This window comes from Pogona vitticeps, chromosome 1, assembly GCF_051106095.1.
Source record: "Pogona vitticeps strain Pit_001003342236 chromosome 1, PviZW2.1, whole genome shotgun sequence".
Lineage (NCBI taxonomy): Eukaryota > Metazoa > Chordata > Lepidosauria > Squamata > Agamidae > Pogona > Pogona vitticeps.
Window position 1 is genome coordinate 330,300,198 of NC_135783.1, and position 8,341 is coordinate 330,308,538.

General features: G+C 40.1%; 1 long non-coding RNA gene across 1 annotated transcript in view; it reads right to left on the reverse strand.

Annotated features, from left to right (window-relative positions):
• Window positions 1-8,341, reverse strand: part of LOC140703243 (uncharacterized) — a 49,855-nt gene that overhangs the window by 14,894 nt on the left and 26,620 nt on the right. The window contains exon 2 of the long non-coding RNA XR_012082649.2: window positions 1,833-1,895. This is a non-coding gene — a long non-coding RNA (uncharacterized LOC140703243). The remainder of the gene's footprint in view (window positions 1-1,832; window positions 1,896-8,341) is intronic.

The following is an 8,341-nucleotide window of genomic DNA, read 5'->3' on the forward strand; positions in this document are numbered from 1 at the left end:
CCCAGGAGGACAATGGAATAGTCTGAGACCCAGAGCTGACAGAAGAACCTGGTCATTCTTTACGTAGCAGGTTTTTCTGAAAAGCTCAAAAGGACTTTTGGTAAACACCAGATTGCCATGCACTTCAAACCCACAAACACACTAAAAAAACAGACACCAAAACACAACAGGAACAATATAGTACTTGTCCAATGGAAAGAGGAGTGTTTGAAGCACTACACTGGAGAAACCAAACAGCCACTAAACAGGAGAATGGCCTAGCAGAGGAGGAACAATGGCTCAGGACCACAATCAGCAGTGTTCCTTCATTTGAAGGACAAAGGACTCTCATTTGATGAGCAAGATGTACTCATTTTAGACCAAGAAGATAGGTGTGGTTTGAGAAAAGGGTCATGAAGGCCATACATATGCATACAGAAAATCCCTCACTCAACAAGGGTGGAGGCCTTAGATACAATCTGTCTCCTATTTATCATGCTGGCCTTTCATCCACCCCAGAAAGTTTAGGACCACAGACACCAGAAAGACCACTAATGACTGTTCATGACCCGGACAATGGGTGGAGAAGGAGTATATAAGTGGGATTATTCCTCACCCCCAGTCCATTGTCCTTCTAAGGAGCCTCTTCAGAACAGGGGAAAGTGAAACCAACATGGAGGATGTATCAGGGGTCTCCTACCAACTCTCCTCAGACTGAAGAAGCCACTTGAATGAGTAGCGAAACATTTCAACCTAAAAAGAAAGAAGTGCAGTTGCCATGACTCAACTTCTAGATAACCACACTTGGATGACGGAGAATCTTCACAGAAACTATGAACCCTGTGCCTAATTTCTTTGCCAGTACTTCTCTTTCAAGGGACATGGTGGCGCTCCGGGCTAAACCGCAGAAGCCTGTCCTGCAGGGTCAGAAGACCAAGCAGTCGTAAGACCGAATCCATGCGATGGAGTGAGCGCCCGTTGCTTGTCCCAGCTCCCGCCAACCTAGCAGTTCGAAAGCATGCAAATGCAAATAGATAAATAGGGACCACCTCGGTGGGAAGGTAACAGCGTTCCGTGTCTAAGTCGCACTGGCCATGTGACCACGGAAGATTGTCTTCGGACAAAACGCTGGCTCTGTGGCTTGGAAACGGGGATGAGCACCGCCCCCTAGAGTCGAACACGACTGGACAAAAATTGTCAAGGGGAACCTTTACCTTTACCTTACTTCTCTTTCAGGCATTCCAAGATTCTGATTTTGCTTGGTGACTGTGAATCATGAGCTGTGCCCTAAAAATCAGTTTTTCCAAAAGTGATATAATCAGGTGTAGCAGAATTTCCACCTCACTCTTCCCGATTGTCTGTTTCAACAACATTAACCTTATGAGAAGCCCTCAGGTTAAGAGAGACTCAAGCTTCTAGTTAGGTGGCGGCGGCTTCTGCTATATTAAACAAACGAGAGAGAGAGAGAAATGCTGTAACAGGGTTACACAAATTGTGGTATATTTTGAATGTTCACATTTAACAATTTATCATACAGCCTCTGTGATTTCATGTATAACATCGTTTGGAGATTATGACAAGACATTGTCTAAATTGGAGGCCCCCTGTGAATGTGAAGCACAGGTCAAAATGGCCATCGTGCACTTTTTCTGTCTCATTGGCCTCACCGAAGAGTATGGCTCATCTACCATTTTGTGCACAAAAGAATGAAGGTTCCCAGAAGATCAGCCAAACCATACAGGAATGATATGGGACCTTTTTCATTCCTCTGTACCTTTATAAATGTTATGTTTTCTAAGTATATGATCAGAACATATTGTTACTTGCTTAATTCATGGCCTTTCTCTACGTACCCAAATGACAGGCTCCTTTGAACTCAAGGATGTTATCATCGCTATCAGCATCAAACGCCTCTCCTACAGGAAAAACAGTAAGCATCACTGTGAGCTTAATGATGAACCTGCGATTTAACCACCTGATGCTAGCTGGAGCTTTGATCCAACAGATTGTAGGGTATCAAGAAGGCTATTTCTGTATGCTCCCCTGTACCTTTCAAACTATTAATCAGCCTGCTCTGCAGTCTGCTGCAGGGTTTGTGTTATTAAAGCTTCCTGCTGCCTGTACACGTTCACTGGCGTAGGATGAGAGGGAGAGAGAGAAAGAGAGAGAGTGAACACCAATCAAGTGGAGCCCTTAGTGCTGCATTGCAGAGCGGGCTCTACTGGATTATTACGACAGGGTCATTAACCTGCCTCCTCCAATCTCCCTCTTTATCTCACCCTTTTTGTGGACCCTTAGCGTAAGGGAAGACAAATCCTTCGCACCTTACACTCTACAATGAAAGAACATAAGCGTTCTACATAAAAGGACAATTGAGGACAAAGAACTGAAATGAAGTAACTTAAGGATTCCAGGTTGCTTCATGCATTCATTTTCCTCCTTATGACCTGAAAATCATTTCACATAAAATTAAATTTTGGAATCAGCCCCCCTCCCCCCGTCATCACTGTCTTACATACATTATGGAACTAAAATGTACAGTATCTACATATCCCCACTGTGGGTACACAATTATGGAGGCAGAGTGAAATATCTGTTTTGTGCTATGTGACATGGCTCACAGTGATGAAACTATTTTTTTTCTGCAGTAACTAAGGAAAGACTATTCGTTCTATTTATGAAGACATATGAAGAGGAAATATGGGTTTACCCAAGTTTTGTGACCCACCACAAGGAAAGAACTGTTACAGTTAGGGCCAACTCTATTATCTGGCTGCCATCTTGAGCAACCCATGCTGAGATGTGACAGCTATACAGCACATGATCCTACTTTGTTGTGTAGTGTATCGAAGAAGACTGTGCCATCATCAATTAAAACTGTCAACACTGTTCACTTTTGTACTTGGAACAGAAAGATGTCTCATTTTGTTCCCCTCAGGGAGCAAAATGTCTTGGGCTGATCTGGGGGTGAGGGGGTATTTCCTATTAGAAGATCCCTTACTTACAATATAGCCATCCAAATAATTAGTGAGAGGCTGATCCTCACTTAAACTCTGTAGCTGTCCAGCTGCTTTGAGAGATTCTGTGCTCTATTGCCAAAACCTCTGCCTTTGAATCAAGATTAATGAGGAAGGAAGGAGGTTGCTTAAACATTAAGGTTTAGAATAATTGTGTGCAATTGAAGCAAGTTTGTTAATTAATCCTTAAATGCCTGAATGACTAGGACATCATTCAGTAATCTAAAATCAGATCCAAACAACCAGAACTATTATAAAAGACTGAATCTTCATTTCTTATTAAGCGTTAACTGTACTGTGTAGCAATCATCATCATAATCTTTGTAGTATCTTTTGCTGAGGTAGTAGTATTAAAGAAATTTCACGTGTTCAAAAAAAGAGAGTAGAATCTGAGTATCCTGTTAAGTTTAATTCCTATTTGTTTGTTTGTTTGTTTGTTTGTTTGTTTGTTTGTTTGTTTGTTTCTTTGATTGATTGATTGATTGATTGATTGATTGATTGATTGATTGATTTGACAAACTTGAGAGCTACTTATTATGCCAGTGTAAAATTAAGCATTTTTACAGAAAGATAAGCTAATTCCCATTTGATAAGCTAAGTTCCATTTCCTCTAGTAACTTTTTTTTGTGGAAGTAGTATGTTCTCTGTTAATATAAGCATGCAGACATTGTGATGATGATGATAATTGTTGTTTTTTAAATAACACAGGCTTAAATCCAACCTAACAGTGGTGTTGAGCATCACTGGGACATGGATTCTTCCTGTCCCTGGCATCACTTGAAAGCTGACTCTGAAATGTTTTCCAAGCAGATTTTGTGGGCCATTGCTTCCTATAGAATCATTTCTATCAGAAAAGGTTCCTTCCCTGGATTTAGCCTATAGTTTTCACATAAATAAGACATTTATGTTAGAAGCAAAATATAATTAAACAAATAACTGCTTATTCATACATTATACAGATCAATTTATGGACCTCAGTAGCTTTTGACCACTAGTTAGAATGGTTTAGAGGGGGATAAGGCATATTCTTATAGGGTAAAACTAGCAATGGTTAAAAGGAACATCTATGTTCAGATGCAGTATTCCTGAGTATGACTTTCCAATGAAATACAAAGGAAAAGCACTGTTGATTATGGTCTAATCCCAGGCTTTCCAGAAGCATTTGTTTTGTCATGGTGGGGAACAAAGTGCTGGATGAAATTAATCCAGCAGGGCTGTTATGTTCCTCAAGAGCTGGTCATATTTTAAGATTATCTCAGGAGTCTATTCACTGGCTATCCACAAGATCAGTAAGGCTGGTGGGCATGAGAGAGTGGTGGTCCGTACTCAGCCAAGGCACGCACAGCTGGACTGTGGCTGTTTTTCAGAGGGTTTCGGAAACTCTTCTGTTCTTCCTCCCTTCAAATTTAAAACTCTGTATGTTATTCATTCTATCCCTCATCCCAGCAGTTGAAAAATAAATATGCTTTGAATTATATAAAGGCTATTTTGTGGGCCTACAAGAAATCTACTACACTGACAGGTAACAGAATGTTTAGGGTTAGGAAGACTTGAATTTCTTAAAGTCACATAGAATTCCAAAGCCCCCCTGAATGGGGTCAACCTCTGACGATCAGAACATGACATTAAGAATAGTGACACTGAAGGAGGCCAAAGGAGTGAGCATAAGAAATCATGCTGTCTCGGGGGTGGCCTCGTCTCTCTGGAACAAACTTCGAATACAATTTTGTATTGTATATTATTTGATTTAATTTATTGTTCTAAAGTGACCAGAGAGTGCTATGCACTATGGGGTGATATGGGGCCCAGTTACAAAAATTACAATATGTGTTGGACCAGTTTTTATTTCCAGCTGCTTTTTGCTTGTTTTAGAAAAACAGTATATGAAACATATGAACATATGAACAGCTGATTGGTTCAAAATTGGGGAAGGAGTACGACAAGGCTGTATTTTGCCTCCCTGCTTAGTTAACTTATATGCAGAATACATCATGCGAAAGGCAGGACTGGATGAATCCCAAGCCGGAATTAAAACTGCTGGAAGAAATATCAACAACCTCAGATATGCAGATGATACCACTCTGATGGCAGAAAGTGAGGAGGAATTAAAGAACCTCTTAATGAGGGTGAAAGAGGAGAGCCCAAACAATGGTCTGAAGCTCAACATCAAAAAGAAAAAAATCACCCGTCCAATCACCTCCTGGCAAATAGAAGGGGAAGCTATGGAGGCAGTGACAGATTTTACTTTCTTGGGTTCCATGATCACTGCAGATGGTGCCAGCAGCCACAAAATTAAAAGATGCTTGCTTCTTGGGAGGAAAGCAATGACAAACCTCAACAGGATCTATATGTATATTATAATTTGGACTTTCTGTTTTCCTAAGTAAAAAAAAGATATGAAATACTGTAATAGGTCTTTAATTTTCCAATCTGAGAGGTTTGACTGAAGGAGAGCAAGAAGAGGTAACTGAAGTGATGACAACAATGCAGTCTGTTCTTACATAGCCTGTGTGTAATTGCAGAGTATGTTGTTTGTACTTACTACCCAGGAATTCTGTTTATAATTCTGAACAGGCATTTGGAGCAACCTCATGGTTTAAATGTTGCATAGCTAATCAATTTTAGTTGAAAAATCATATGTGACATTTAGACCTACTACAGAATAATGATGTGGTGCCCAACACAGACACTAGGTTCCTAATAGCTAGTGTTTTAGAATCATAGAATAACTGAGTTGGGAGGGGCTTACAAGGCCATCGAGTCCAACCCCCTCTTCAGTGCTGGAATCCAAAGCAGATCTTACAATTGGTTGTCCAATCCTCTCTTGAATGCCTCCAGAGTAGACTTTGTCTAGAGGGGTGGGGTGTAAGTTCAATAAAAGTAAAAAAGTAAAGAGTTGGCACACTCACCACCTCCTGAGGTATTTTTCCTGATATTCTGCCTAAATCTGGCTTCCTTAGCTTGAGTCCATAATCATGGTGTCCTGCACTCTGGGATTATTTTATTTATTTATTTATTTATTTATTTATTTATTTATTTATTTATTTATTTATTTATTTATTTATTTATTTATTTATTTGATTTTTACCCCGCCCCTCTAGACCATGTCTACTCGGGGCGGCTATGGAGAAGAGATCCTGCCCCTCCTCTGTATGACTACCTTTCAAGTATTTGAAAGGTCCTATCATACAAAGGAGGGAAAAGATCTATTCTCAGTTTTATACAGCTATCCTTTTAAGCCATCTGTTATTGCACTCTGGAGTATATTTTAACATTCAATAGCAGGACCAGCCCAGGCATTAGGCAGAGTGAGATTGTTGCCTCAGGCACCAGCGCTTTCTGTCTTTGAATAGTGCAACTGCATGCCAATCTGCTACTTTAATAATACCTGCTTCTGAGGATCCTCAGGGTCAAGGCATTATGGGAAGAGTGGGACAAAGGACCCTGAGAAATGGGTCTTGGTAAAATAATTGAAAGACAGATGTGCTATCAAGGTCAGAGAGGGAACCTCCACCTACTTTTAACCCTTTGCATGATTGCTGCCTTGTAAACTCAGGGTGCAGCATGGAAGGAATGATGTAGCTGGCAGTGGAGAGCAGTGTGACCAAGACTTTTTTTCTCCTTCTTGGGCAGTGGGAGAATTTACAATTTTGTGCATGTACTGTTAACATTCTGCTCCTATTAACACTATAGTCTGCTGTTGACACAGGTATATTTAAAAAGAGGGTGAAGTTACACTATGAAAATGAATTGGAAAATGGATTAGGGATTTTGAAGTTGGTGTAAAGTCATATGGTTTTGGGGTTGGTGCATGCATCTTCTTGGGGAAACCTTTTTAAAAACTGTGTTGTACACCGGTCAAGAGGGTTATATGAGCTTTTAGAATTATTGCATTTGAGACATTGTCTTCCACTCACCCACCCTTGTGCTGGATATCTCTCATAGCCACTGGCTGCTGTGGTGTTGTTTTAAATATGTTCTTATTTCTTTCAAAGTGAAATAGCGCTCATTCAATATTATATAGAAAAAAATTAAACTTGTCAATTGCAAGATCTCCCTGCACTCTGACCCATGTGCATATGGAGACACACATGCACACACACACATGCATCCACACAGGGATGGGGTGGGGAAGGAGAAGGGAGCACATGAAACTGACAGCTGGAGATGTCACGAGGAGGAGAATAGAGTGGCTCTAATACAGGGAAGCACACATGCCTCTCACAGCTTCTCGCCACTGACACTGCCAGGGTTATTTTTTAATATTTATTTTACCTTTTTATTTCTTTCAGTGTAAGATAGCTACAGAATAGATCAATATTACTGATACATACATACATACATACATACATACATACATACATACATACATACATACATACATACATACATACATACATACATACATACGTGTGTGTGTGTATCAGTAATATTGATCTATTGCTATCTTACATAAATGCACACACATACAGTGGTACCTTGCTAAACGATGACCCTGCTAAACAACGAATATGCATGACGATGACTTTTTGCGATTGCTATAGCGATTTCCAAAAACACTAATTTCTATGGGCGTCGATTAGGCCCGTGCTTCACGAACCATTTATTTGCAAGATGGTGATTTTTTCAGCTCCACAAAATGGCTGCCCTGTCTTTTCCAGACCCATGCTTCGCAGGGCAGCCATTTTTACAGCTGATCAGCGCTTGCAAAATGGCTTCCCTATGGCGGTTGCAAAATGGCGATCTTCACTGGACGACGAGGTATTTTCCCCATTGGAATGCATTAAACCAGGTTTCAATGCATTCCAATGGGGAAAAAGTTTTCGCATGACGACAATTTCACTAAACAGCGATTTTCCCAGGACGGATTATCGCATCATGTGGGGCACCACTGTATATATAAAGCTCAGACTTCAAGGTTTCCCTATAGCTTGAAACCATACTGGCATCCATTACTTAACAAACCACATAGACTTAATTTACATCAACAGAGGTATTCACATATCCTGAAGTGAGTCAAAATACACTGATTTCACAATCCATTTAAAATAAATGGCCAAATAAAATACCTCGCTTTCCAACAAAAAAAAAACCCATGGTTTCTGGGCAAAACATTCAATACTTCCTTGTGTGTTGTGTAGTTGGGATTTTTAAAATTTATTTCAAACATGCTAAACCTGATTTTAAAAATGTTTTTGTTTTTTGTATATATAACCGTGCTTTCATAGAGCTTTACCTGCCCACCATGATGTTCTTCTAGCATTATAATGTACATAGTGTCTTCGATCATCTAAAGCCTTACTTGGCAAACAAGAAGCTTTGGCTTCAGAGAAAACAGTGATTTA